The sequence below is a fragment of the Schistocerca cancellata genome, unplaced genomic scaffold, assembly GCF_023864275.1.
Source record: "Schistocerca cancellata isolate TAMUIC-IGC-003103 unplaced genomic scaffold, iqSchCanc2.1 HiC_scaffold_635, whole genome shotgun sequence".
Classification (NCBI taxonomy): Eukaryota; Metazoa; Arthropoda; class Insecta; order Orthoptera; family Acrididae; genus Schistocerca; species Schistocerca cancellata.
This window is the reverse complement of record NW_026046646.1, coordinates 12,731-34,094: the sequence shown is the minus strand read 5'-3', so window position 1 is coordinate 34,094 and position 21,364 is coordinate 12,731. Positions and strand designations below refer to the sequence as shown.

The 21,364-nt window shown below is 54.0% G+C and overlaps 47 non-coding genes across 47 annotated transcripts; 37 read left to right on the top strand and 10 right to left on the bottom strand.

The window, feature by feature from the left end:
* The first annotated feature begins 211 nt into the window (after positions 1 to 211).
* On the top strand, positions 212 to 284 carry Trnak-uuu (transfer RNA lysine (anticodon UUU)). Its single transcript has one exon. It is a non-coding gene; the product is annotated as a tRNA-Lys (tRNA).
* A 140-nt stretch (positions 285 to 424) lies between these two features.
* Positions 425 to 506, top strand: Trnas-aga (transfer RNA serine (anticodon AGA)). The gene has a single exon. It is a non-coding gene; the product is annotated as a tRNA-Ser (tRNA).
* Positions 507 to 786: 280 nt separating this feature from the next.
* On the bottom strand, positions 787 to 858 carry Trnag-ucc (transfer RNA glycine (anticodon UCC)). The gene has a single exon. It is a non-coding gene; the product is annotated as a tRNA-Gly (tRNA).
* An 819-nt stretch (positions 859 to 1,677) lies between these two features.
* On the top strand, positions 1,678 to 1,750 carry Trnam-cau (transfer RNA methionine (anticodon CAU)). Its single transcript has one exon. It is a non-coding gene; the product is annotated as a tRNA-Met (tRNA).
* Positions 1,751 to 2,072: 322 nt separating this feature from the next.
* Trnae-uuc (transfer RNA glutamic acid (anticodon UUC)) lies at positions 2,073 to 2,144 on the top strand. Its single transcript has one exon. It is a non-coding gene; the product is annotated as a tRNA-Glu (tRNA).
* Positions 2,145 to 2,440: 296 nt separating this feature from the next.
* Positions 2,441 to 2,513, top strand: Trnak-uuu (transfer RNA lysine (anticodon UUU)). The gene has a single exon. It is a non-coding gene; the product is annotated as a tRNA-Lys (tRNA).
* A 140-nt stretch (positions 2,514 to 2,653) lies between these two features.
* On the top strand, positions 2,654 to 2,735 carry Trnas-aga (transfer RNA serine (anticodon AGA)). Its single transcript has one exon. It is a non-coding gene; the product is annotated as a tRNA-Ser (tRNA).
* Positions 2,736 to 3,015: 280 nt separating this feature from the next.
* Positions 3,016 to 3,087, bottom strand: Trnag-ucc (transfer RNA glycine (anticodon UCC)). The gene has a single exon. It is a non-coding gene; the product is annotated as a tRNA-Gly (tRNA).
* Positions 3,088 to 3,911: 824 nt separating this feature from the next.
* Positions 3,912 to 3,983, top strand: Trnam-cau (transfer RNA methionine (anticodon CAU)). Its single transcript has one exon. It is a non-coding gene; the product is annotated as a tRNA-Met (tRNA).
* A 689-nt stretch (positions 3,984 to 4,672) lies between these two features.
* Trnak-uuu (transfer RNA lysine (anticodon UUU)) lies at positions 4,673 to 4,745 on the top strand. The gene has a single exon. It is a non-coding gene; the product is annotated as a tRNA-Lys (tRNA).
* A 140-nt stretch (positions 4,746 to 4,885) lies between these two features.
* Positions 4,886 to 4,966, top strand: Trnas-aga (transfer RNA serine (anticodon AGA)). Its single transcript has one exon. It is a non-coding gene; the product is annotated as a tRNA-Ser (tRNA).
* A 280-nt stretch (positions 4,967 to 5,246) lies between these two features.
* On the bottom strand, positions 5,247 to 5,318 carry Trnag-ucc (transfer RNA glycine (anticodon UCC)). Its single transcript has one exon. It is a non-coding gene; the product is annotated as a tRNA-Gly (tRNA).
* Positions 5,319 to 6,140: 822 nt separating this feature from the next.
* Positions 6,141 to 6,213, top strand: Trnam-cau (transfer RNA methionine (anticodon CAU)). Its single transcript has one exon. It is a non-coding gene; the product is annotated as a tRNA-Met (tRNA).
* A 322-nt stretch (positions 6,214 to 6,535) lies between these two features.
* Positions 6,536 to 6,607, top strand: Trnae-uuc (transfer RNA glutamic acid (anticodon UUC)). The gene has a single exon. It is a non-coding gene; the product is annotated as a tRNA-Glu (tRNA).
* Positions 6,608 to 6,903: 296 nt separating this feature from the next.
* On the top strand, positions 6,904 to 6,976 carry Trnak-uuu (transfer RNA lysine (anticodon UUU)). The gene has a single exon. It is a non-coding gene; the product is annotated as a tRNA-Lys (tRNA).
* A 140-nt stretch (positions 6,977 to 7,116) lies between these two features.
* On the top strand, positions 7,117 to 7,198 carry Trnas-aga (transfer RNA serine (anticodon AGA)). The gene has a single exon. It is a non-coding gene; the product is annotated as a tRNA-Ser (tRNA).
* Positions 7,199 to 7,478: 280 nt separating this feature from the next.
* Positions 7,479 to 7,550, bottom strand: Trnag-ucc (transfer RNA glycine (anticodon UCC)). The gene has a single exon. It is a non-coding gene; the product is annotated as a tRNA-Gly (tRNA).
* Positions 7,551 to 8,372: 822 nt separating this feature from the next.
* On the top strand, positions 8,373 to 8,445 carry Trnam-cau (transfer RNA methionine (anticodon CAU)). The gene has a single exon. It is a non-coding gene; the product is annotated as a tRNA-Met (tRNA).
* A 322-nt stretch (positions 8,446 to 8,767) lies between these two features.
* Positions 8,768 to 8,839, top strand: Trnae-uuc (transfer RNA glutamic acid (anticodon UUC)). The gene has a single exon. It is a non-coding gene; the product is annotated as a tRNA-Glu (tRNA).
* A 296-nt stretch (positions 8,840 to 9,135) lies between these two features.
* On the top strand, positions 9,136 to 9,208 carry Trnak-uuu (transfer RNA lysine (anticodon UUU)). Its single transcript has one exon. It is a non-coding gene; the product is annotated as a tRNA-Lys (tRNA).
* A 140-nt stretch (positions 9,209 to 9,348) lies between these two features.
* Trnas-aga (transfer RNA serine (anticodon AGA)) lies at positions 9,349 to 9,430 on the top strand. Its single transcript has one exon. It is a non-coding gene; the product is annotated as a tRNA-Ser (tRNA).
* A 280-nt stretch (positions 9,431 to 9,710) lies between these two features.
* Trnag-ucc (transfer RNA glycine (anticodon UCC)) lies at positions 9,711 to 9,782 on the bottom strand. Its single transcript has one exon. It is a non-coding gene; the product is annotated as a tRNA-Gly (tRNA).
* Positions 9,783 to 10,604: 822 nt separating this feature from the next.
* Trnam-cau (transfer RNA methionine (anticodon CAU)) lies at positions 10,605 to 10,677 on the top strand. Its single transcript has one exon. It is a non-coding gene; the product is annotated as a tRNA-Met (tRNA).
* A 322-nt stretch (positions 10,678 to 10,999) lies between these two features.
* On the top strand, positions 11,000 to 11,071 carry Trnae-uuc (transfer RNA glutamic acid (anticodon UUC)). Its single transcript has one exon. It is a non-coding gene; the product is annotated as a tRNA-Glu (tRNA).
* Positions 11,072 to 11,367: 296 nt separating this feature from the next.
* On the top strand, positions 11,368 to 11,440 carry Trnak-uuu (transfer RNA lysine (anticodon UUU)). The gene has a single exon. It is a non-coding gene; the product is annotated as a tRNA-Lys (tRNA).
* A 140-nt stretch (positions 11,441 to 11,580) lies between these two features.
* Positions 11,581 to 11,662, top strand: Trnas-aga (transfer RNA serine (anticodon AGA)). Its single transcript has one exon. It is a non-coding gene; the product is annotated as a tRNA-Ser (tRNA).
* A 280-nt stretch (positions 11,663 to 11,942) lies between these two features.
* On the bottom strand, positions 11,943 to 12,014 carry Trnag-ucc (transfer RNA glycine (anticodon UCC)). Its single transcript has one exon. It is a non-coding gene; the product is annotated as a tRNA-Gly (tRNA).
* An 822-nt stretch (positions 12,015 to 12,836) lies between these two features.
* On the top strand, positions 12,837 to 12,909 carry Trnam-cau (transfer RNA methionine (anticodon CAU)). Its single transcript has one exon. It is a non-coding gene; the product is annotated as a tRNA-Met (tRNA).
* A 322-nt stretch (positions 12,910 to 13,231) lies between these two features.
* Trnae-uuc (transfer RNA glutamic acid (anticodon UUC)) lies at positions 13,232 to 13,303 on the top strand. Its single transcript has one exon. It is a non-coding gene; the product is annotated as a tRNA-Glu (tRNA).
* A 296-nt stretch (positions 13,304 to 13,599) lies between these two features.
* Trnak-uuu (transfer RNA lysine (anticodon UUU)) lies at positions 13,600 to 13,672 on the top strand. The gene has a single exon. It is a non-coding gene; the product is annotated as a tRNA-Lys (tRNA).
* A 140-nt stretch (positions 13,673 to 13,812) lies between these two features.
* On the top strand, positions 13,813 to 13,894 carry Trnas-aga (transfer RNA serine (anticodon AGA)). Its single transcript has one exon. It is a non-coding gene; the product is annotated as a tRNA-Ser (tRNA).
* Positions 13,895 to 14,174: 280 nt separating this feature from the next.
* Positions 14,175 to 14,246, bottom strand: Trnag-ucc (transfer RNA glycine (anticodon UCC)). Its single transcript has one exon. It is a non-coding gene; the product is annotated as a tRNA-Gly (tRNA).
* Positions 14,247 to 15,068: 822 nt separating this feature from the next.
* Positions 15,069 to 15,141, top strand: Trnam-cau (transfer RNA methionine (anticodon CAU)). Its single transcript has one exon. It is a non-coding gene; the product is annotated as a tRNA-Met (tRNA).
* A 322-nt stretch (positions 15,142 to 15,463) lies between these two features.
* Positions 15,464 to 15,535, top strand: Trnae-uuc (transfer RNA glutamic acid (anticodon UUC)). The gene has a single exon. It is a non-coding gene; the product is annotated as a tRNA-Glu (tRNA).
* Positions 15,536 to 15,831: 296 nt separating this feature from the next.
* On the top strand, positions 15,832 to 15,904 carry Trnak-uuu (transfer RNA lysine (anticodon UUU)). The gene has a single exon. It is a non-coding gene; the product is annotated as a tRNA-Lys (tRNA).
* A 140-nt stretch (positions 15,905 to 16,044) lies between these two features.
* Positions 16,045 to 16,126, top strand: Trnas-aga (transfer RNA serine (anticodon AGA)). Its single transcript has one exon. It is a non-coding gene; the product is annotated as a tRNA-Ser (tRNA).
* Positions 16,127 to 16,406: 280 nt separating this feature from the next.
* Positions 16,407 to 16,478, bottom strand: Trnag-ucc (transfer RNA glycine (anticodon UCC)). The gene has a single exon. It is a non-coding gene; the product is annotated as a tRNA-Gly (tRNA).
* Positions 16,479 to 17,300: 822 nt separating this feature from the next.
* Positions 17,301 to 17,373, top strand: Trnam-cau (transfer RNA methionine (anticodon CAU)). The gene has a single exon. It is a non-coding gene; the product is annotated as a tRNA-Met (tRNA).
* Positions 17,374 to 17,695: 322 nt separating this feature from the next.
* Positions 17,696 to 17,767, top strand: Trnae-uuc (transfer RNA glutamic acid (anticodon UUC)). The gene has a single exon. It is a non-coding gene; the product is annotated as a tRNA-Glu (tRNA).
* A 296-nt stretch (positions 17,768 to 18,063) lies between these two features.
* Positions 18,064 to 18,136, top strand: Trnak-uuu (transfer RNA lysine (anticodon UUU)). The gene has a single exon. It is a non-coding gene; the product is annotated as a tRNA-Lys (tRNA).
* A 140-nt stretch (positions 18,137 to 18,276) lies between these two features.
* On the top strand, positions 18,277 to 18,358 carry Trnas-aga (transfer RNA serine (anticodon AGA)). Its single transcript has one exon. It is a non-coding gene; the product is annotated as a tRNA-Ser (tRNA).
* A 280-nt stretch (positions 18,359 to 18,638) lies between these two features.
* Positions 18,639 to 18,710, bottom strand: Trnag-ucc (transfer RNA glycine (anticodon UCC)). The gene has a single exon. It is a non-coding gene; the product is annotated as a tRNA-Gly (tRNA).
* Positions 18,711 to 19,532: 822 nt separating this feature from the next.
* On the top strand, positions 19,533 to 19,605 carry Trnam-cau (transfer RNA methionine (anticodon CAU)). The gene has a single exon. It is a non-coding gene; the product is annotated as a tRNA-Met (tRNA).
* Positions 19,606 to 19,927: 322 nt separating this feature from the next.
* On the top strand, positions 19,928 to 19,999 carry Trnae-uuc (transfer RNA glutamic acid (anticodon UUC)). The gene has a single exon. It is a non-coding gene; the product is annotated as a tRNA-Glu (tRNA).
* Positions 20,000 to 20,295: 296 nt separating this feature from the next.
* Trnak-uuu (transfer RNA lysine (anticodon UUU)) lies at positions 20,296 to 20,368 on the top strand. Its single transcript has one exon. It is a non-coding gene; the product is annotated as a tRNA-Lys (tRNA).
* A 140-nt stretch (positions 20,369 to 20,508) lies between these two features.
* On the top strand, positions 20,509 to 20,590 carry Trnas-aga (transfer RNA serine (anticodon AGA)). The gene has a single exon. It is a non-coding gene; the product is annotated as a tRNA-Ser (tRNA).
* A 280-nt stretch (positions 20,591 to 20,870) lies between these two features.
* On the bottom strand, positions 20,871 to 20,942 carry Trnag-ucc (transfer RNA glycine (anticodon UCC)). Its single transcript has one exon. It is a non-coding gene; the product is annotated as a tRNA-Gly (tRNA).
* Between the last annotated feature and the right edge of the window lie 422 nt (positions 20,943 to 21,364).

The window sequence follows — 21,364 nt, the reverse complement described above, 5'->3', positions numbered from 1 at the left end:
AATCGGGGAAAACAGGCACAAGATGCAATTACTGTCAGCACCGGGATAAAGGCAGAAGAGGCACTAGTCCGCTGTTGGGCTGCTACCAGCGTCAGTGGGAAGTCGGTGAAGTGGCCAGTTGCGCCAGAAGCCAGCAATTACCGTAGTACGCCTACACACGCGTTCCAATTATTCACATTGCTTGCAGCCGCTCCACCCACAACGGGCATGAGCCCGGATAGCTCAGTCGGTAGAGCATTAGGCTTTTAACCTAAGGGTCCAGGGTTCGAGTCCCTGTCCGGGCGAAGATTTTTAACGCTTCCGTAATGGCTCGTCTCGTAGCGCTGGTAGCCCTGCCGTAATCAGTGCACAGAGTTCGTTTCCTGTCAACATTCTGCGCAGACCGGTTAGATTTTTCACGATTCGAGGGAAGCTTCAGATACGAGCAGTCGTGGCCGAGTGGTTAAGGCGTCTGACTAGAAATCAGATTCCCTCTGGGAGCGTAGGTTCGAGTCCTACCGACTGCGTCCGTTTTTCTTTTCTTTTTTTCTTTAGGAAGGAGGAGCAGAAAATTTCGCGGTTTGCCTGTCGTTTTGGTACCTCGCCACACCTCACCTCTCACAGTCGTTTATAGCGCCTGTCCTTTTGATAAGGGCGAATTCCAAGCGTCAGCTTTCGCGTCAGCCGAGCAAAGTCGGGACAAGTCGGGACATACTACAGGATGGCCTGCGTGGAGCAACGACGGAAAGAAAACGTTAATTTAACAGCACGTGGCTCACATACTCATACGCAAAAAGTTTCGCCCGTTGCGGTGGCCGGGAATCGAACCCGGATCAACTGCTTGGAAGGCAACTATGCTCACCATTACACCACCACCGCACAGCCGCTGCTCGCAACGCCGCGCTGTGTCGGCTTCCCGCCCGCCGCCAGCGGCCCACGGTGATAGTAGCTGTAGGCGCTTACGAGGTAGGAGGGTGCATCCACACGCATTCGGTAGCGCCTCCACGCACGCTGCGTCTTTGGGCAAGACTCGTCGCCGCGGCCGCAACGTTACTCACACGATAGTGATGAGCGGTCGCTATAAGGCAGTGTAGTGGGGGACTCCGCGTGTGTAGCACTTTTTCGGTCGTATCCGACGTCGCTGGGTGGCAATCCCACTTTCCCTGCAGACAGCTGCTCGGGAATATGCTCGGCAAGCACGGACGGCATCGGACGTCCGCCCCCAACAAGTGCAACTAACAAAATGAGAACAACAACTAAAAAAGTGGTAGGTTGTTCGCCTACCACGCGGGCGGCCCGGCTTCGATTCCCGGCCGATGCATCGTTTTGCTGTTCTCGCTATAATGCCGCCGCGCCGATTGCCCGCTTGAGCTGCGTCAGCCTCAGGAATGTGTAGCAGGATTCGCTGTGAGAAGAACCAAACACGCAGCACGCAAGAGGCCGTACTTGGACGGTCGCGTGCTATTTCTGAACTCTAGCGTCGGCCTGGCCCTACAGGCCGCTGTGTCCAGGTGCCGCAAGGGCGATGTACTGTTACCTCAGGCAGTGCTGCTTTCCGTTGAAAAAGCTGCGGCAGCAGTTTAATCTAGCCAGTCGGGAAAGCACGTGTAGCAACACAGCAGATTCTTGAGAAAGCGCAAACTGTCTATCTCTAATATGTGGGACTTACCAAGTTTCCTGGGACGCTTGTTGCAACGTGCCTCGGTAGCGCAGTAGGTAGCGCGTAAGTCTCATAATCTTAAGGTCGTGAGTTCGATCCTCACCCGGGGCATTTAATTTGCTGTACATCATGGCTGAATTAACGGCGCTGCTGTTGCTAGGGAACGAACTTAATTGTCGTTTGTTATCCCCAAGGAGTCCACGCCTCAGCGTAAAAATGTTTACTTCCAATTATGGCAAGGTACAACTTTGATCTTTCTCCTCCCCTGTTATGAGTAAAATATGATGCAAACAGCAATGAATAGTCAGTTTCGAGCTGTGCGCCATGCCAGTCTGCACGCACAAATACGCTCGCAAACAGAGAGCACCACTGAGTCCGGATTCAGCACGAAATGCGGGAGGAGAGGGAGTAAATCTCACGTTTACCGAGCAAATCCGGTGTGGTCTAGTGGCTAGGATACCTGGCTTTCACCCAGGAGGCCCGGGTTCGATTCCCGGTACCGGAAGAGAAGTTTTTGCGCACACGTCCCTCCATGTTTTGGCCTTCCAACCTTCGTTTGTCGCCCTCCTTCCGGAGCTTCAACCGAACGTAATCGGGGAAAACAGGCACAAGATGCAATTACTGTCAGCACCGGGATAAAGGCAGAAGAGGCACTAGTCCGCTGTTGGGCTGCTACCAGCGTCAGTGGGAAGTCGGTGAAGTGGCCAGTTGCGCCAGAAGCCAGCAATTACCGTAGTACGCCTACACACGCGTTCCAATTATTCACATTGCTTGCAGCCGCTCCACCCACAACGGGCATGAGCCCGGATAGCTCAGTCGGTAGAGCATTAGGCTTTTAATCTAAGGGTCCAGGGTTCGAGTCCCTGTCCGGGCGAAGATTTTTAACGCTTCCGTAATGGCTCGTCTCGTAGCGCTGGTAGCCCTGCCGTAATCAGTGCACAGAGTTCGTTTCCTGTCAACATTCTGCGCAGACCGGTTAGATTTTTCACGATTCGAGGGAAGCTTCAGATACGAGCAGTCGTGGCCGAGTGGTTAAGGCGTCTGACTAGAAATCAGATTCCCTCTGGGAGCGTAGGTTCGAGTCCTACCGACTGCGTCCGTTTTTCTTTTCTTTTTTTCTTTAGGAAGGAGGAGCAGAAAATTTCGCGGTTTGCCTGTCGTTTTGGTACCTCGCCACACCTCACCTCTCACAGTCGTTTATAGCGCCTGTCCTTTTGATAAGGGCGAATTCCAAGCGTCAGCTTTCGCGTCAGCCGAGCAAAGTCGGGACAAGTCGGGACATACTACAGGATGGCCTGCGTGGAGCAACGACGGAAAGAAAACGTTAATTTAACAGCACGTGGCTCACATACTCATACGCAAAAAGTTTCGCCCGTTGCGGTGGCCGGGAATCGAACCCGGATCAACTGCTTGGAAGGCAACTATGCTCACCATTACACCACCACCGCACAGCCGCTGCTCGCAACGCCGCGCTGTGTCGGCTTCCCGCCCGCCGCCAGCGGCCCACGGTGATAGTAGCTGTAGGCGCTTTACGAGGTAGGAGGGTGCATCCACACGCATTCGGGTAGCGCCTCCACGCACGCTGCGTCTTTGGGCAAGACTCGTCGCCGCGGCCGCAACGTTACTCACACGATAGTGATGAGCGGTCGCTATAAGGCAGTGTAGTGGGGGACTCCGCGTGGTGTAGCACTTTTTTTCGGTCGTATCCGACGTCGCTGGGTGGCAATCCCACTTTCCCTGCAGACAGCTGCTCGGGAATATGCTCGGCAAGCACGGACGGCATCGGACGTCCGCCCCCAACAAGTGCAACTAACAAAATGAGAACAACAACTAAAAAAGTGGTAGGTTGTTCGCCTACCACGCGGGCGGCCCGGCTTCGATTCCCGGCCGATGCATCGTTTTGCTGTTCTCGCTATAATGCCGCCGCGCCGATTGCCCGCTTGAGCTGCGTCAGCCTCAGGAATGTGTAGCAGGATTCGCTGTGAGAAGAACCAAACACGCAGCACGCAAGAGGCCGTACTTGGACGGTCGCGTGCTATTTCTGAACTCTAGCGTCGGCCTGGCCCTACAGGCCGCTGTGTCCAGGTGCCGCAAGGGCGATGTACTGTTACCTCAGGCAGTGCTGCTTTCCGTTGAAAAAGCTGCGGCAGCAGTTTAATCTAGCCAGTCGGGAAAGCACGTGTAGCAACACAGCAGATTCTTGAGAAAGCGCAAACTGTCTATCTCTAATATGTGGGACTTACCAAGTTTCCTGGGACGCTTGTTGCAACGTGCCTCGGTAGCGCAGTAGGTAGCGCGTAAGTCTCATAATCTTAAGGTCGTGAGTTCGATCTCACCCGGGGCATTTAATTTGCTGTACATCATGGCTGAATTAACGGCGCTGCTGTTGCTAGGGAACGAACTTAATTGTCGTTTGTTATCCCCAAGGAGTCCACGCCTCAGCGTAAAAATGTTTACTTCCAATTATGGCAAGGTACAACTTTGATCTTTCTCCTCCCCTGTTATGAGTAAAATATGATGCAAACAGCAATGAATAGTCAGTTTCGAGCTGTGCGCCATGCCAGTCTGCACGCACAAATACGCTCGCAAACAGAGAGCACCACTGAGTCCGGATTCAGCACGAAATGCGGGAGGAGAGGGAGTAAATCTCACGTTTACCGAGCAAATCCGGTGTGGTCTAGTGGCTAGGATACCTGCTTTCACCCAGGAGGCCCGGGTTCGATTCCCGGTACCGGAAGAGAAGTTTTTGCGCACACGTCCCTCCATGTTTTGGCCTTCCAACCTTCGTTTGTCGCCCTCCTTCCGGAGCTTCAACCGAACGTAATCGGGGAAAACAGGCACAAGATGCAATTACTGTCAGCACCGGGATAAAGGCAGAAGAGGCACTAGTCCGCTGTTGGGCTGCTACCAGCGTCAGTGGGAAGTCGGTGAAGTGGCCAGTTGCGCCAGAAGCCAGCAATTACCGTAGTACGCCTACACACGCGTTCCAATTATTCACATTGCTTGCAGCCGCTCCACCCACAACGGGCATGAGCCCGGATAGCTCAGTCGGTAGAGCATTAGGCTTTTAATCTAAGGGTCCAGGGTTCGAGTCCCTGTCCGGGCGAAGATTTTTAACGCTTCCGTAATGGCTCGTCTCGTAGCGCTGGTAGCCCTGCCGTAATCAGTGCACAGAGTTCGTTTCCTGTCAACATTCTGCGCAGACCGGTTAGATTTTTCACGATTCGAGGGAAGCTTCAGATACGAGCAGTCGTGGCCGAGTGGTTAAGGCGTCTGACTAGAAATCAGATTCCTCTGGGAGCGTAGGTTCGAGTCCTACCGACTGCGTCCGTTTTTCTTTTCTTTTTTTCTTTAGGAAGGAGGAGCAGAAAATTTCGCGGTTTGCCTGTCGTTTTGGTACCTCGCCACACCTCACCTCTCACAGTCGTTTATAGCGCCTGTCCTTTTGATAAGGGCGAATTCCAAGCGTCAGCTTTCGCGTCAGCCGAGCAAAGTCGGGACAAGTCGGGACATACTACAGGATGGCCTGCGTGGAGCAACGACGGAAAGAAAACGTTAATTTAACAGCACGTGGCTCACATACTCATACGCAAAAAGTTTCGCCCGTTGCGGTGGCCGGGAATCGAACCCGGATCAACTGCTTGGAAGGCAACTATGCTCACCATTACACCACCACCGCACAGCCGCTGCTCGCAACGCCGCGCTGTGTCGGCTTCCCGCCCGCCGCCAGCGGCCCACGGTGATAGTAGCTGTAGGCGCTTTACGAGGTAGGAGGGTGCATCCACACGCATTCGGGTAGCGCCTCCACGCACGCTGCGTCTTTGGGCAAGACTCGTCGCCGCGGCCGCAACGTTACTCACACGATAGTGATGAGCGGTCGCTATAAGGCAGTGTAGTGGGGGACTCCGCGTGTGTAGCACTTTTTTCGGTCGTATCCGACGTCGCTGGGTGGCAATCCCACTTTCCCTGCAGACAGCTGCTCGGGAATATGCTCGGCAAGCACGGACGGCATCGGACGTCCGCCCCCAACAAGTGCAACTAACAAAATGAGAACAACAACTAAAAAAGTGGTAGGTTGTTCGCCTACCACGCGGGCGGCCCGGCTTCGATTCCCGGCCGATGCATCGTTTTGCTGTTCTCGCTATAATGCCGCCGCGCCGATTGCCCGCTTGAGCTGCGTCAGCCTCAGGAATGTGTAGCAGGATTCGCTGTGAGAAGAACCAAACACGCAGCACGCAAGAGACCGTACTTGGACGGTCGCGTGCTATTTCTGAACTCTAGCGTCGGCCTGGCCCTACAGGCCGCTGTGTCCAGGTGCCGCAAGGGCGATGTACTGTTACCTCAGGCAGTGCTGCTTTCCGTTGAAAAAGCTGCGGCAGCAGTTTAATCTAGCCAGTCGGGAAAGCACGTGTAGCAACACAGCAGATTCTTGAGAAAGCGCAAACTGTCTATCTCTAATATGTGGGACTTACCAAGTTTCCTGGGACGCTTGTTGCAACGTGCCTCGGTAGCGCAGTAGGTAGCGCGTAAGTCTCATAATCTTAAGGTCGTGAGTTCGATCCTCACCCGGGGCATTTAATTTGCTGTACATCATGGCTGAATTAACGGCGCTGCTGTTGCTAGGGAACGAACTTAATTGTCGTTTGTTATCCCCAAGGAGTCCACGCCTCAGCGTAAAAATGTTTACTTCCAATTATGGCAAGGTACAACTTTGATCTTTCTCCTCCCCTGTTATGAGTAAAATATGATGCAAACAGCAATGAATAGTCAGTTTCGAGCTGTGCGCCATGCCAGTCTGCACGCACAAATACGCTCGCAAACAGAGAGCACCACTGAGTCCGGATTCAGCACGAAATGCGGGAGGAGAGGGAGTAAATCTCACGTTTACCGAGCAAATCCGGTGTGGTCTAGTGGCTAGGATACCTGGCTTTCACCCAGGAGGCCCGGGTTCGATTCCCGGTACCGGAAGAGAAGTTTTTGCGCACACGTCCCTCCATGTTTTGGCCTTCCAACCTTCGTTTGTCGCCCTCCTTCCGGAGCTTCAACCGAACGTAATCGGGGAAAACAGGCACAAGATGCAATTACTGTCAGCACCGGGATAAAGGCAGAAGAGGCACTAGTCCGCTGTTGGGCTGCTACCAGCGTCAGTGGGAAGTCGGTGAAGTGGCCAGTTGCGCCAGAAGCCAGCAATTACCGTAGTACGCCTACACACGCGTTCCAATTATTCACATTGCTTGCAGCCGCTCCACCCACAACGGGCATGAGCCCGGATAGCTCAGTCGGTAGAGCATTAGGCTTTTAATCTAAGGGTCCAGGGTTCGAGTCCCTGTCCGGGCGAAGATTTTTAACGCTTCCGTAATGGCTCGTCTCGTAGCGCTGGTAGCCCTGCCGTAATCAGTGCACAGAGTTCGTTTCCTGTCAACATTCTGCGCAGACCGGTTAGATTTTTCACGATTCGAGGGAAGCTTCAGATACGAGCAGTCGTGGCCGAGTGGTTAAGGCGTCTGACTAGAAATCAGATTCCCTCTGGGAGCGTAGGTTCGAGTCCTACCGACTGCGTCCGTTTTTCTTTTCTTTTTTTCTTTAGGAAGGAGGAGCAGAAAATTTCGCGGTTTGCCTGTCGTTTTGGTACCTCGCCACACCTCACCTCTCACAGTCGTTTATAGCGCCTGTCCTTTTGATAAGGGCGAATTCCAAGCGTCAGCTTTCGCGTCAGCCGAGCAAAGTCGGGACAAGTCGGGACATACTACAGGATGGCCTGCGTGGAGCAACGACGGAAAGAAAACGTTAATTTAACAGCACGTGGCTCACATACTCATACGCAAAAAGTTTCGCCCGTTGCGGTGGCCGGGAATCGAACCCGGATCGACTGCTTGGAAGGCAACTATGCTCACCATTACACCACCACCGCACAGCCGCTGCTCGCAACGCCGCGCTGTGTCGGCTTCCCGCCCGCCGCCAGCGGCCCACGGTGATAGTAGCTGTAGGCGCTTTACGAGGTAGGAGGGTGCATCCACACGCATTCGGGTAGCGCCTCCACGCACGCTGCGTCTTTGGGCAAGACTCGTCGCCGCGGCCGCAACGTTACTCACACGATAGTGATGAGCGGTCGCTATAAGGCAGTGTAGTGGGGGACTCCGCGTGTGTAGCACTTTTTTCGGTCGTATCCGACGTCGCTGGGTGGCAATCCCACTTTCCCTGCAGACAGCTGCTCGGGAATATGCTCGGCAAGCACGGACGGCATCGGACGTCCGCCCCCAACAAGTGCAACTAACAAAATGAGAACAACAACTAAAAAAGTGGTAGGTTGTTCGCCTACCACGCGGGCGGCCCGGCTTCGATTCCCGGCCGATGCATCGTTTTGCTGTTCTCGCTATAATGCCGCCGCGCCGATTGCCCGCTTGAGCTGCGTCAGCCTCAGGAATGTGTAGCAGGATTCGCTGTGAGAAGAACCAAACACGCAGCACGCAAGAGACCGTACTTGGACGGTCGCGTGCTATTTCTGAACTCTAGCGTCGGCCTGGCCCTACAGGCCGCTGTGTCCAGGTGCCGCAAGGGCGATGTACTGTTACCTCAGGCAGTGCTGCTTTCCGTTGAAAAAGCTGCGGCAGCAGTTTAATCTAGCCAGTCGGGAAAGCACGTGTAGCAACACAGCAGATTCTTGAGAAAGCGCAAACTGTCTATCTCTAATATGTGGGACTTACCAAGTTTCCTGGGACGCTTGTTGCAACGTGCCTCGGTAGCGCAGTAGGTAGCGCGTAAGTCTCATAATCTTAAGGTCGTGAGTTCGATCCTCACCCGGGGCATTTAATTTGCTGTACATCATGGCTGAATTAACGGCGCTGCTGTTGCTAGGGAACGAACTTAATTGTCGTTTGTTATCCCCAAGGAGTCCACGCCTCAGCGTAAAAATGTTTACTTCCAATTATGGCAAGGTACAACTTTGATCTTTCTCCTCCCCTGTTATGAGTAAAATATGATGCAAACAGCAATGAATAGTCAGTTTCGAGCTGTGCGCCATGCCAGTCTGCACGCACAAATACGCTCGCAAACAGAGAGCACCACTGAGTCCGGATTCAGCACGAAATGCGGGAGGAGAGGGAGTAAATCTCACGTTTACCGAGCAAATCCGGTGTGGTCTAGTGGCTAGGATACCTGGCTTTCACCCAGGAGGCCCGGGTTCGATTCCCGGTACCGGAAGAGAAGTTTTTGCGCACACGTCCCTCCATGTTTTGGCCTTCCAACCTTCGTTTGTCGCCCTCCTTCCGGAGCTTCAACCGAACGTAATCGGGGAAAACAGGCACAAGATGCAATTACTGTCAGCACCGGGATAAAGGCAGAAGAGGCACTAGTCCGCTGTTGGGCTGCTACCAGCGTCAGTGGGAAGTCGGTGAAGTGGCCAGTTGCGCCAGAAGCCAGCAATTACCGTAGTACGCCTACACACGCGTTCCAATTATTCACATTGCTTGCAGCCGCTCCACCCACAACGGGCATGAGCCCGGATAGCTCAGTCGGTAGAGCATTAGGCTTTTAATCTAAGGGTCCAGGGTTCGAGTCCCTGTCCGGGCGAAGATTTTTAACGCTTCCGTAATGGCTCGTCTCGTAGCGCTGGTAGCCCTGCCGTAATCAGTGCACAGAGTTCGTTTCCTGTCAACATTCTGCGCAGACCGGTTAGATTTTTCACGATTCGAGGGAAGCTTCAGATACGAGCAGTCGTGGCCGAGTGGTTAAGGCGTCTGACTAGAAATCAGATTCCCTCTGGGAGCGTAGGTTCGAGTCCTACCGACTGCGTCCGTTTTTCTTTTCTTTTTTTCTTTAGGAAGGAGGAGCAGAAAATTTCGCGGTTTGCCTGTCGTTTTGGTACCTCGCCACACCTCACCTCTCACAGTCGTTTATAGCGCCTGTCCTTTTGATAAGGGCGAATTCCAAGCGTCAGCTTTCGCGTCAGCCGAGCAAAGTCGGGACAAGTCGGGACATACTACAGGATGGCCTGCGTGGAGCAACGACGGAAAGAAAACGTTAATTTAACAGCACGTGGCTCACATACTCATACGCAAAAAGTTTCGCCCGTTGCGGTGGCCGGGAATCGAACCCGGATCGACTGCTTGGAAGGCAACTATGCTCACCATTACACCACCACCGCACAGCCGCTGCTCGCAACGCCGCGCTGTGTCGGCTTCCCGCCCGCCGCCAGCGGCCCACGGTGATAGTAGCTGTAGGCGCTTTACGAGGTAGGAGGGTGCATCCACACGCATTCGGGTAGCGCCTCCACGCACGCTGCGTCTTTGGGCAAGACTCGTCGCCGCGGCCGCAACGTTACTCACACGATAGTGATGAGCGGTCGCTATAAGGCAGTGTAGTGGGGGACTCCGCGTGTGTAGCACTTTTTTCGGTCGTATCCGACGTCGCTGGGTGGCAATCCCACTTTCCCTGCAGACAGCTGCTCGGGAATATGCTCGGCAAGCACGGACGGCATCGGACGTCCGCCCCCAACAAGTGCAACTAACAAAATGAGAACAACAACTAAAAAAGTGGTAGGTTGTTCGCCTACCACGCGGGCGGCCCGGCTTCGATTCCCGGCCGATGCATCGTTTTGCTGTTCTCGCTATAATGCCGCCGCGCCGATTGCCCGCTTGAGCTGCGTCAGCCTCAGGAATGTGTAGCAGGATTCGCTGTGAGAAGAACCAAACACGCAGCACGCAAGAGACCGTACTTGGACGGTCGCGTGCTATTTCTGAACTCTAGCGTCGGCCTGGCCCTACAGGCCGCTGTGTCCAGGTGCCGCAAGGGCGATGTACTGTTACCTCAGGCAGTGCTGCTTTCCGTTGAAAAAGCTGCGGCAGCAGTTTAATCTAGCCAGTCGGGAAAGCACGTGTAGCAACACAGCAGATTCTTGAGAAAGCGCAAACTGTCTATCTCTAATATGTGGGACTTACCAAGTTTCCTGGGACGCTTGTTGCAACGTGCCTCGGTAGCGCAGTAGGTAGCGCGTAAGTCTCATAATCTTAAGGTCGTGAGTTCGATCCTCACCCGGGGCATTTAATTTGCTGTACATCATGGCTGAATTAACGGCGCTGCTGTTGCTAGGGAACGAACTTAATTGTCGTTTGTTATCCCCAAGGAGTCCACGCCTCAGCGTAAAAATGTTTACTTCCAATTATGGCAAGGTACAACTTTGATCTTTCTCCTCCCCTGTTATGAGTAAAATATGATGCAAACAGCAATGAATAGTCAGTTTCGAGCTGTGCGCCATGCCAGTCTGCACGCACAAATACGCTCGCAAACAGAGAGCACCACTGAGTCCGGATTCAGCACGAAATGCGGGAGGAGAGGGAGTAAATCTCACGTTTACCGAGCAAATCCGGTGTGGTCTAGTGGCTAGGATACCTGGCTTTCACCCAGGAGGCCCGGGTTCGATTCCCGGTACCGGAAGAGAAGTTTTTGCGCACACGTCCCTCCATGTTTTGGCCTTCCAACCTTCGTTTGTCGCCCTCCTTCCGGAGCTTCAACCGAACGTAATCGGGGAAAACAGGCACAAGATGCAATTACTGTCAGCACCGGGATAAAGGCAGAAGAGGCACTAGTCCGCTGTTGGGCTGCTACCAGCGTCAGTGGGAAGTCGGTGAAGTGGCCAGTTGCGCCAGAAGCCAGCAATTACCGTAGTACGCCTACACACGCGTTCCAATTATTCACATTGCTTGCAGCCGCTCCACCCACAACGGGCATGAGCCCGGATAGCTCAGTCGGTAGAGCATTAGGCTTTTAATCTAAGGGTCCAGGGTTCGAGTCCCTGTCCGGGCGAAGATTTTTAACGCTTCCGTAATGGCTCGTCTCGTAGCGCTGGTAGCCCTGCCGTAATCAGTGCACAGAGTTCGTTTCCTGTCAACATTCTGCGCAGACCGGTTAGATTTTTCACGATTCGAGGGAAGCTTCAGATACGAGCAGTCGTGGCCGAGTGGTTAAGGCGTCTGACTAGAAATCAGATTCCCTCTGGGAGCGTAGGTTCGAGTCCTACCGACTGCGTCCGTTTTTCTTTTCTTTTTTTCTTTAGGAAGGAGGAGCAGAAAATTTCGCGGTTTGCCTGTCGTTTTGGTACCTCGCCACACCTCACCTCTCACAGTCGTTTATAGCGCCTGTCCTTTTGATAAGGGCGAATTCCAAGCGTCAGCTTTCGCGTCAGCCGAGCAAAGTCGGGACAAGTCGGGACATACTACAGGATGGCCTGCGTGGAGCAACGACGGAAAGAAAACGTTAATTTAACAGCACGTGGCTCACATACTCATACGCAAAAAGTTTCGCCCGTTGCGGTGGCCGGGAATCGAACCCGGATCAACTGCTTGGAAGGCAACTATGCTCACCATTACACCACCACCGCACAGCCGCTGCTCGCAACGCCGCGCTGTGTCGGCTTCCCGCCCGCCGCCAGCGGCCCACGGTGATAGTAGCTGTAGGCGCTTTACGAGGTAGGAGGGTGCATCCACACGCATTCGGGTAGCGCCTCCACGCACGCTGCGTCTTTGGGCAAGACTCGTCGCCGCGGCCGCAACGTTACTCACACGATAGTGATGAGCGGTCGCTATAAGGCAGTGTAGTGGGGGACTCCGCGTGTGTAGCACTTTTTTCGGTCGTATCCGACGTCGCTGGGTGGCAATCCCACTTTCCCTGCAGACAGCTGCTCGGGAATATGCTCGGCAAGCACGGACGGCATCGGACGTCCGCCCCCAACAAGTGCAACTAACAAAATGAGAACAACAACTAAAAAAGTGGTAGGTTGTTCGCCTACCACGCGGGCGGCCCGGCTTCGATTCCCGGCCGATGCATCGTTTTGCTGTTCTCGCTATAATGCCGCCGCGCCGATTGCCCGCTTGAGCTGCGTCAGCCTCAGGAATGTGTAGCAGGATTCGCTGTGAGAAGAACCAAACACGCAGCACGCAAGAGGCCGTACTTGGACGGTCGCGTGCTATTTCTGAACTCTAGCGTCGGCCTGGCCCTACAGGCCGCTGTGTCCAGGTGCCGCAAGGGCGATGTACTGTTACCTCAGGCAGTGCTGCTTTCCGTTGAAAAAGCTGCGGCAGCAGTTTAATCTAGCCAGTCGGGAAAGCACGTGTAGCAACACAGCAGATTCTTGAGAAAGCGCAAACTGTCTATCTCTAATATGTGGGACTTACCAAGTTTCCTGGGACGCTTGTTGCAACGTGCCTCGGTAGCGCAGTAGGTAGCGCGTAAGTCTCATAATCTTAAGGTCGTGAGTTCGATCCTCACCCGGGGCATTTAATTTGCTGTACATCATGGCTGAATTAACGGCGCTGCTGTTGCTAGGGAACGAACTTAATTGTCGTTTGTTATCCCCAAGGAGTCCACGCCTCAGCGTAAAAATGTTTACTTCCAATTATGGCAAGGTACAACTTTGATCTTTCTCCTCCCCTGTTATGAGTAAAATATGATGCAAACAGCAATGAATAGTCAGTTTCGAGCTGTGCGCCATGCCAGTCTGCACGCACAAATACGCTCGCAAACAGAGAGCACCACTGAGTCCGGATTCAGCACGAAATGCGGGAGGAGAGGGAGTAAATCTCACGTTTACCGAGCAAATCCGGTGTGGTCTAGTGGCTAGGATACCTGGCTTTCACCCAGGAGGCCCGGGTTCGATTCCCGGTACCGGAAGAGAAGTTTTTGCGCACACGTCCCTCCATGTTTTGGCCTTCCAACCTTCGTTTGTCGCCCTCCTTCCGGAGCTTCAACCGAACGTAATCGGGGAAAACAGGCACAAGATGCAATTACTGTCAGCACCGGGATAAAGGCAGAAGAGGCACTAGTCCGCTGTTGGGCTGCTACCAGCGTCAGTGGGAAGTCGGTGAAGTGGCCAGTTGCGCCAGAAGCCAGCAATTACCGTAGTACGCCTACACACGCGTTCCAATTATTCACATTGCTTGCAGCCGCTCCACCCACAACGGGCATGAGCCCGGATAGCTCAGTCGGTAGAGCATTAGGCTTTTAATCTAAGGGTCCAGGGTTCGAGTCCCTGTCCGGGCGAAGATTTTTAACGCTTCCGTAATGGCTCGTCTCGTAGCGCTGGTAGCCCTGCCGTAATCAGTGCACAGAGTTCGTTTCCTGTCAACATTCTGCGCAGACCGGTTAGATTTTTCACGATTCGAGGGAAGCTTCAGATACGAGCAGTCGTGGCCGAGTGGTTAAGGCGTCTGACTAGAAATCAGATTCCCTCTGGGAGCGTAGGTTCGAGTCCTACCGACTGCGTCCGTTTTTCTTTTCTTTTTTTCTTTAGGAAGGAGGAGCAGAAAATTTCGCGGTTTGCCTGTCGTTTTGGTACCTCGCCACACCTCACCTCTCACAGTCGTTTATAGCGCCTGTCCTTTTGATAAGGGCGAATTCCAAGCGTCAGCTTTCGCGTCAGCCGAGCAAAGTCGGGACAAGTCGGGACATACTACAGGATGGCCTGCGTGGAGCAACGACGGAAAGAAAACGTTAATTTAACAGCACGTGGCTCACATACTCATACGCAAAAAGTTTCGCCCGTTGCGGTGGCCGGGAATCGAACCCGGATCAACTGCTTGGAAGGCAACTATGCTCACCATTACACCACCACCGCACAGCCGCTGCTCGCAACGCCGCGCTGTGTCGGCTTCCCGCCCGCCGCCAGCGGCCCACGGTGATAGTAGCTGTAGGCGCTTTACGAGGTAGGAGGGTGCATCCACACGCATTCGGGTAGCGCCTCCACGCACGCTGCGTCTTTGGGCAAGACTCGTCGCCGCGGCCGCAACGTTACTCACACGATAGTGATGAGCGGTCGCTATAAGGCAGTGTAGTGGGGGACTCCGCGTGTGTAGCACTTTTTTCGGTCGTATCCGACGTCGCTGGGTGGCAATCCCACTTTCCCTGCAGACAGCTGCTCGGGAATATGCTCGGCAAGCACGGACGGCATCGGACGTCCGCCCCCAACAAGTGCAACTAACAAAATGAGAACAACAACTAAAAAAGTGGTAGGTTGTTCGCCTACCACGCGGGCGGCCCGGCTTCGATTCCCGGCCGATGCATCGTTTTGCTGTTCTCGCTATAATGCCGCCGCGCCGATTGCCCGCTTGAGCTGCGTCAGCCTCAGGAATGTGTAGCAGGATTCGCTGTGAGAAGAACCAAACACGCAGCACGCAAGAGGCCGTACTTGGACGGTCGCGTGCTATTTCTGAACTCTAGCGTCGGCCTGGCCCTACAGGCCGCTGTGTCCAGGTGCCGCAAGGGCGATGTACTGTTACCTCAGGCAGTGCTGCTTTCCGTTGAAAAAGCTGCGGCAGCAGTTTAATCTAGCCAGTCGGGAAAGCACGTGTAGCAACACAGCAGATTCTTGAGAAAGCGCAAACTGTCTATCTCTAATATGTGGGACTTACCAAGTTTCCTGGGACGCTTGTTGCAACGTGCCTCGGTAGCGCAGTAGGTAGCGCGTAAGTCTCATAATCTTAAGGTCGTGAGTTCGATCCTCACCCGGGGCATTTAATTTGCTGTACATCATGGCTGAATTAACGGCGCTGCTGTTGCTAGGGAACGAACTTAATTGTCGTTTGTTATCCCCAAGGAGTCCACGCCTCAGCGTAAAAATGTTTACTTCCAATTATGGCAAGGTACAACTTTGATCTTTCTCCTCCCCTGTTATGAGTAAAATATGATGCAAACAGCAATGAATAGTCAGTTTCGAGCTGTGCGCCATGCCAGTCTGCACGCACAAATACGCTCGCAAACAGAGAGCACCACTGAGTCCGGATTCAGCACGAAATGCGGGAGGAGAGGGAGTAAATCTCACGTTTACCGAGCAAATCCGGTGTGGTCTAGTGGCTAGGATACCTGGCTTTCACCCAGGAGGCCCGGGTTCGATTCCCGGTACCGGAAGAGAAGTTTTTGCGCACACGTCCCTCCATGTTTTGGCCTTCCAACCTTCGTTTGTCGCCCTCCTTCCGGAGCTTCAACCGAACGTAATCGGGGAAAACAGGCACAAGATGCAATTACTGTCAGCACCGGGATAAAGGCAGAAGAGGCACTAGTCCGCTGTTGGGCTGCTACCAGCGTCAGTGGGAAGTCGGTGAAGTGGCCAGTTGCGCCAGAAGCCAGCAATTACCGTAGTACGCCTACACACGCGTTCCAATTATTCACATTGCTTGCAGCCGCTCCACCCACAACGGGCATGAGCCCGGATAGCTCAGTCGGTAGAGCATTAGGCTTTTAATCTAAGGGTCCAGGGTTCGAGTCCCTGTCCGGGCGAAGATTTTTAACGCTTCCGTAATGGCTCGTCTCGTAGCGCTGGTAGCCCTGCCGTAATCAGTGCACAGAGTTCGTTTCCTGTCAACATTCTGCGCAGACCGGTTAGATTTTTCACGATTCGAGGGAAGCTTCAGATACGAGCAGTCGTGGCCGAGTGGTTAAGGCGTCTGACTAGAAATCAGATTCCCTCTGGGAGCGTAGGTTCGAGTCCTACCGACTGCGTCCGTTTTTCTTTTCTTTTTTTCTTTAGGAAGGAGGAGCAGAAAATTTCGCGGTTTGCCTGTCGTTTTGGTACCTCGCCACACCTCACCTCTCACAGTCGTTTATAGCGCCTGTCCTTTTGATAAGGGCGAATTCCAAGCGCCAGCTTTCGCGTCAGCCGAGCAAAGTCGGGACAAGTCGGGACATACTACAGGATGGCCTGCGTGGAGCAACGACGGAAAGAAAACGTTAATTTAACAGCACGTGGCTCACATACTCATACGCAAAAAGTTTCGCCCGTTGCGGTGGCCGGGAATCGAACCCGGATCAACTGCTTGGAAGGCAACTATGCTCACCATTACACCACCACCGCACAGCCGCTGCTCGCAACGCCGCGCTGTGTCGGCTTCCCGCCCGCCGCCAGCGGCCCACGGTGATAGTAGCTGTAGGCGCTTTACGAGGTAGGAGGGTGCATCCACACGCATTCGGGTAGCGCCTCCACGCACGCTGCGTCTTTGGGCAAGACTCGTCGCCGCGGCCGCAACGTTACTCACACGATAGTGATGAGCGGTCGCTATAAGGCAGTGTAGTGGGGGACTCCGCGTGTGTAGCACTTTTTTCGGTCGTATCCGACGTCGCTGGGTGGCAATCCCACTTTCCCTGCAGACAGCTGCTCGGGAATATGCTCGGCAAGCACGGACGGCATCGGACGTCCGCCCCCAACAAGTGCAACTAACAAAATGAGAACAACAACTAAAAAAGTGGTAGGTTGTTCGCCTACCACGCGGGCGGCCCGGCTTCGATTCCCGGCCGATGCATCGTTTTGCTGTTCTCGCTATAATGCCGCCGCGCCGATTGCCCGCTTGAGCTGCGTCAGCCTCAGGAATGTGTAGCAGGATTCGCTGTGAGAAGAACCAAACACGCAGCACGCAAGAGGCCGTACTTGGACGGTCGCGTGCTATTTCTGAACTCTAGCGTCGGCCTGGCCCTACAGGCCGCTGTGTCCAGGTGCCGCAAGGGCGATGTACTGTTACCTCAGGCAGTGCTGCTTTCCGTTGAAAAAGCTGCGGCAGCAGTTTAATCTAGCCAGTCGGGAAAGCACGTGTAGCAACACAGCAGATTCTTGAGAAAGCGCAAACTGTCTATCTCTAATATGTGGGACTTACCAAGTTTCCTGGGACGCTTGTTGCAACGTGCCTCGGTAGCGCAGTAGGTAGCGCGTAAGTCTCATAATCTTAAGGTCGTGAGTTCGATCCTCACCCGGGGCATTTAATTTGCTGTACATCATGGCTGAATTAACGGCGCTGCTGTTGCTAGGGAACGAACTTAATTGTCGTTTGTTATCCCCAAGGAGTCCACGCCTCAGCGTAAAAATGTTTACTTCCAATTATGGCAAGGTACAACTTTGATCTTTCTCCTCCCCTGTTATGAGTAAAATATGATGCAAACAGCAATGAATAGTCAGTTTCGAGCTGTGCGCCATGCCAGTCTGCACGCACAAATACGCTCGCAAACAGAGAGCACCACTGAGTCCGGATTCAGCACGAAATGCGGGAGGAGAGGGAGTAAATCTCACGTTTACCGAGCAAATCCGGTGTGGTCTAGTGGCTAGGATACCTGGCTTTCACCCAGGAGGCCCGGGTTCGATTCCCGGTACCGGAAGAGAAGTTTTTGCGCACACGTCCCTCCATGTTTTGGCCTTCCAACCTTCGTTTGTCGCCCTCCTTCCGGAGCTTCAACCGAACGTAATCGGGGAAAACAGGCACAAGATGCAATTACTGTCAGCACCGGGATAAAGGCAGAAGAGGCACTAGTCCGCTGTTGGGCTGCTACCAGCGTCAGTGGGAAGTCGGTGAAGTGGCCAGTTGCGCCAGAAGCCAGCAATTACCGTAGTACGCCTACACACGCGTTCCAATTATTCACATTGCTTGCAGCCGCTCCACCCACAACGGGCATGAGCCCGGATAGCTCAGTCGGTAGAGCATTAGGCTTTTAATCTAAGGGTCCAGGGTTCGAGTCCCTGTCCGGGCGAAGATTTTTAACGCTTCCGTAATGGCTCGTCTCGTAGCGCTGGTAGCCCTGCCGTAATCAGTGCACAGAGTTCGTTTCCTGTCAACATTCTGCGCAGACCGGTTAGATTTTTCACGATTCGAGGGAAGCTTCAGATACGAGCAGTCGTGGCCGAGTGGTTAAGGCGTCTGACTAGAAATCAGATTCCCTCTGGGAGCGTAGGTTCGAGTCCTACCGACTGCGTCCGTTTTTCTTTTCTTTTTTTCTTTAGGAAGGAGGAGCAGAAAATTTCGCGGTTTGCCTGTCGTTTTGGTACCTCGCCACACCTCACCTCTCACAGTCGTTTATAGCGCCTGTCCTTTTGATAAGGGCGAATTCCAAGCGTCAGCTTTCGCGTCAGCCGAGCAAAGTCGGGACAAGTCGGGACATACTACAGGATGGCCTGCGTGGAGCAACGACGGAAAGAAAACGTTAATTTAACAGCACGTGGCTCACATACTCATACGCAAAAAGTTTCGCCCGTTGCGGTGGCCGGGAATCGAACCCGGATCAACTGCTTGGAAGGCAACTATGCTCACCATTACACCACCACCGCACAGCCGCTGCTCGCAACGCCGCGCTGTGTCGGCTTCCCGCCCGCCGCCAGCGGCCCACGGTGATAGTAGCTGTAGGCGCTTTACGAGGTAGGAGGGTGCATCCACACGCATTCGGGTAGCGCCTCCACGCACGCTGCGTCTTTGGGCAAGACTCGTCGCCGCGGCCGCAACGTTACTCACACGATAGTGATGAGCGGTCGCTATAAGGCAGTGTAGTGGGGGACTCCGCGTGTGTAGCACTTTTTTCGGTCGTATCCGACGTCGCTGGGTGGCAATCCCACTTTCCCTGCAGACAGCTGCTCGGGAATATGCTCGGCAAGCACGGACGGCATCGGACGTCCGCCCCCAACAAGTGCAACTAACAAAATGAGAACAACAACTAAAAAAGTGGTAGGTTGTTCGCCTACCACGCGGGCGGCCCGGCTTCGATTCCCGGCCGATGCATCGTTTTGCTGTTCTCGCTATAATGCCGCCGCGCCGATTGCCCGCTTGAGCTGCGTCAGCCTCAGGAATGTGTAGCAGGATTCGCTGTGAGAAGAACCAAACACGCAGCACGCAAGAGACCGTACTTGGACGGTCGCGTGCTATTTCTGAACTCTAGCGTCGGCCTGGCCCTACAGGCCGCTGTGTCCAGGTGCCGCAAGGGCGATGTACTGTTACCTCAGGCAGTGCTGCTTTCCGTTGAAAAAGCTGCGGCAGCAGTTTAATCTAGCCAGTCGGGAAAGCACGTGTAGCAACACAGCAGATTCTTGAGAAAGCGCAAACTGTCTATCTCTAATATGTGGGACTTACCAAGTTTCCTGGGACGCTTGTTGCAACGTGCCTCGGTAGCGCAGTAGGTAGCGCGTAAGTCTCATAATCTTAAGGTCGTGAGTTCGATCCTCACCCGGGGCATTTAATTTGCTGTACATCATGGCTGAATTAACGGCGCTGCTGTTGCTAGGGAACGAACTTAATTGTCGTTTGTTATCCCCAAGGAGTCCACGCCTCAGCGTAAAAATGTTTACTTCCAATTATGGCAAGGTACAACTTTGATCTTTCTCCTCCCCTGTTATGAGTAAAATATGATGCAAACAGCAATGAATAGTCAGTTTCGAGCTGTGCGCCATGCCAGTCTGCACGCACAAATACGCTCGCAAACAGAGAGCACCACTGAGTCCGGATTCAGCACGAAATGCGGGAGGAGAGGGAGTAAATCTCACGTTTACCGAGCAAATCCGGTGTGGTCTAGTGGCTAGGATACCTGGCTTTCACCCAGGAGGCCCGGGTTCGATTCCCGGTACCGGAAGAGAAGTTTTTGCGCACACGTCCCTCCATGTTTTGGCCTTCCAACCTTCGTTTGTCGCCCTCCTTCCGGAGCTTCAACCGAACGTAATCGGGGAAAACAGGCACAAGATGCAATTACTGTCAGCACCGGGATAAAGGCAGAAGAGGCACTAGTCCGCTGTTGGGCTGCTACCAGCGTCAGTGGGAAGTCGGTGAAGTGGCCAGTTGCGCCAGAAGCCAGCAATTACCGTAGTACGCCTACACACGCGTTCCAATTATTCACATTGCTTGCAGCCGCTCCACCCACAACGGGCATGAGCCCGGATAGCTCAGTCGGTAGAGCATTAGGCTTTTAACCTAAGGGTCCAGGGTTCGAGTCCCTGTCCGGGCGAAGATTTTTAACGCTTCCGTAATGGCTCGTCTCGTAGCGCTGGTAGCCCTGCCGTAATCAGTGCACAGAGTTCGTTTCCTGTCAACATTCTGCGCAGACCGGTTAGATTTTTCACGATTCGAGGGAAGCTTCAGATACGAGCAGTCGTGGCCGAGTGGTTAAGGCGTCTGACTAGAAATCAGATTCCCTCTGGGAGCGTAGGTTCGAGTCCTACCGACTGCGTCCGTTTTTCTTTTCTTTTTTTCTTTAGGAAGGAGGAGCAGAAAATTTCGCGGTTTGCCTGTCGTTTTGGTACCTCGCCACACCTCACCTCTCACAGTCGTTTATAGCGCCTGTCCTTTTGATAAGGGCGAATTCCAAGCGTCAGCTTTCGCGTCAGCCGAGCAAAGTCGGGACAAGTCGGGACATACTACAGGATGGCCTGCGTGGAGCAACGACGGAAAGAAAACGTTAATTTAACAGCACGTGGCTCACATACTCATACGCAAAAAGTTTCGCCCGTTGCGGTGGCCGGGAATCGAACCCGGATCAACTGCTTGGAAGGCAACTATGCTCACCATTACACCACCACCGCACAGCCGCTGCTCGCAACGCCGCGCTGTGTCGGCTTCCCGCCCGCCGCCAGCGGCCCACGGTGATAGTAGCTGTAGGCGCTTTACGAGGTAGGAGGGTGCATCCACACGCATTCGGGTAGCGCCTCCACGCACGCTGCGTCTTTGGGCAAGACTCGTCGCCGCGGCCGCAACGTTACTCACACGATAGTGATGAGCGGTCGCTATAAGGCAGTGTAGTGGGGGACTCCGCGTGTGTAGCACTTTTTTCGGTCGTATCCGACGTCGCTGGGTGGCAATCCCACTTTCCCTGCAGACAGCTGCTCGGGAATATGCTCGGCAAGCACGGACGGCATCGGACGTCCGCCCCCAACAAGTGCAACTAACAAAATGAGAACAACAACTAAAAAAGTGGTAGGTTGTTCGCCTACCACGCGGGCGGCCC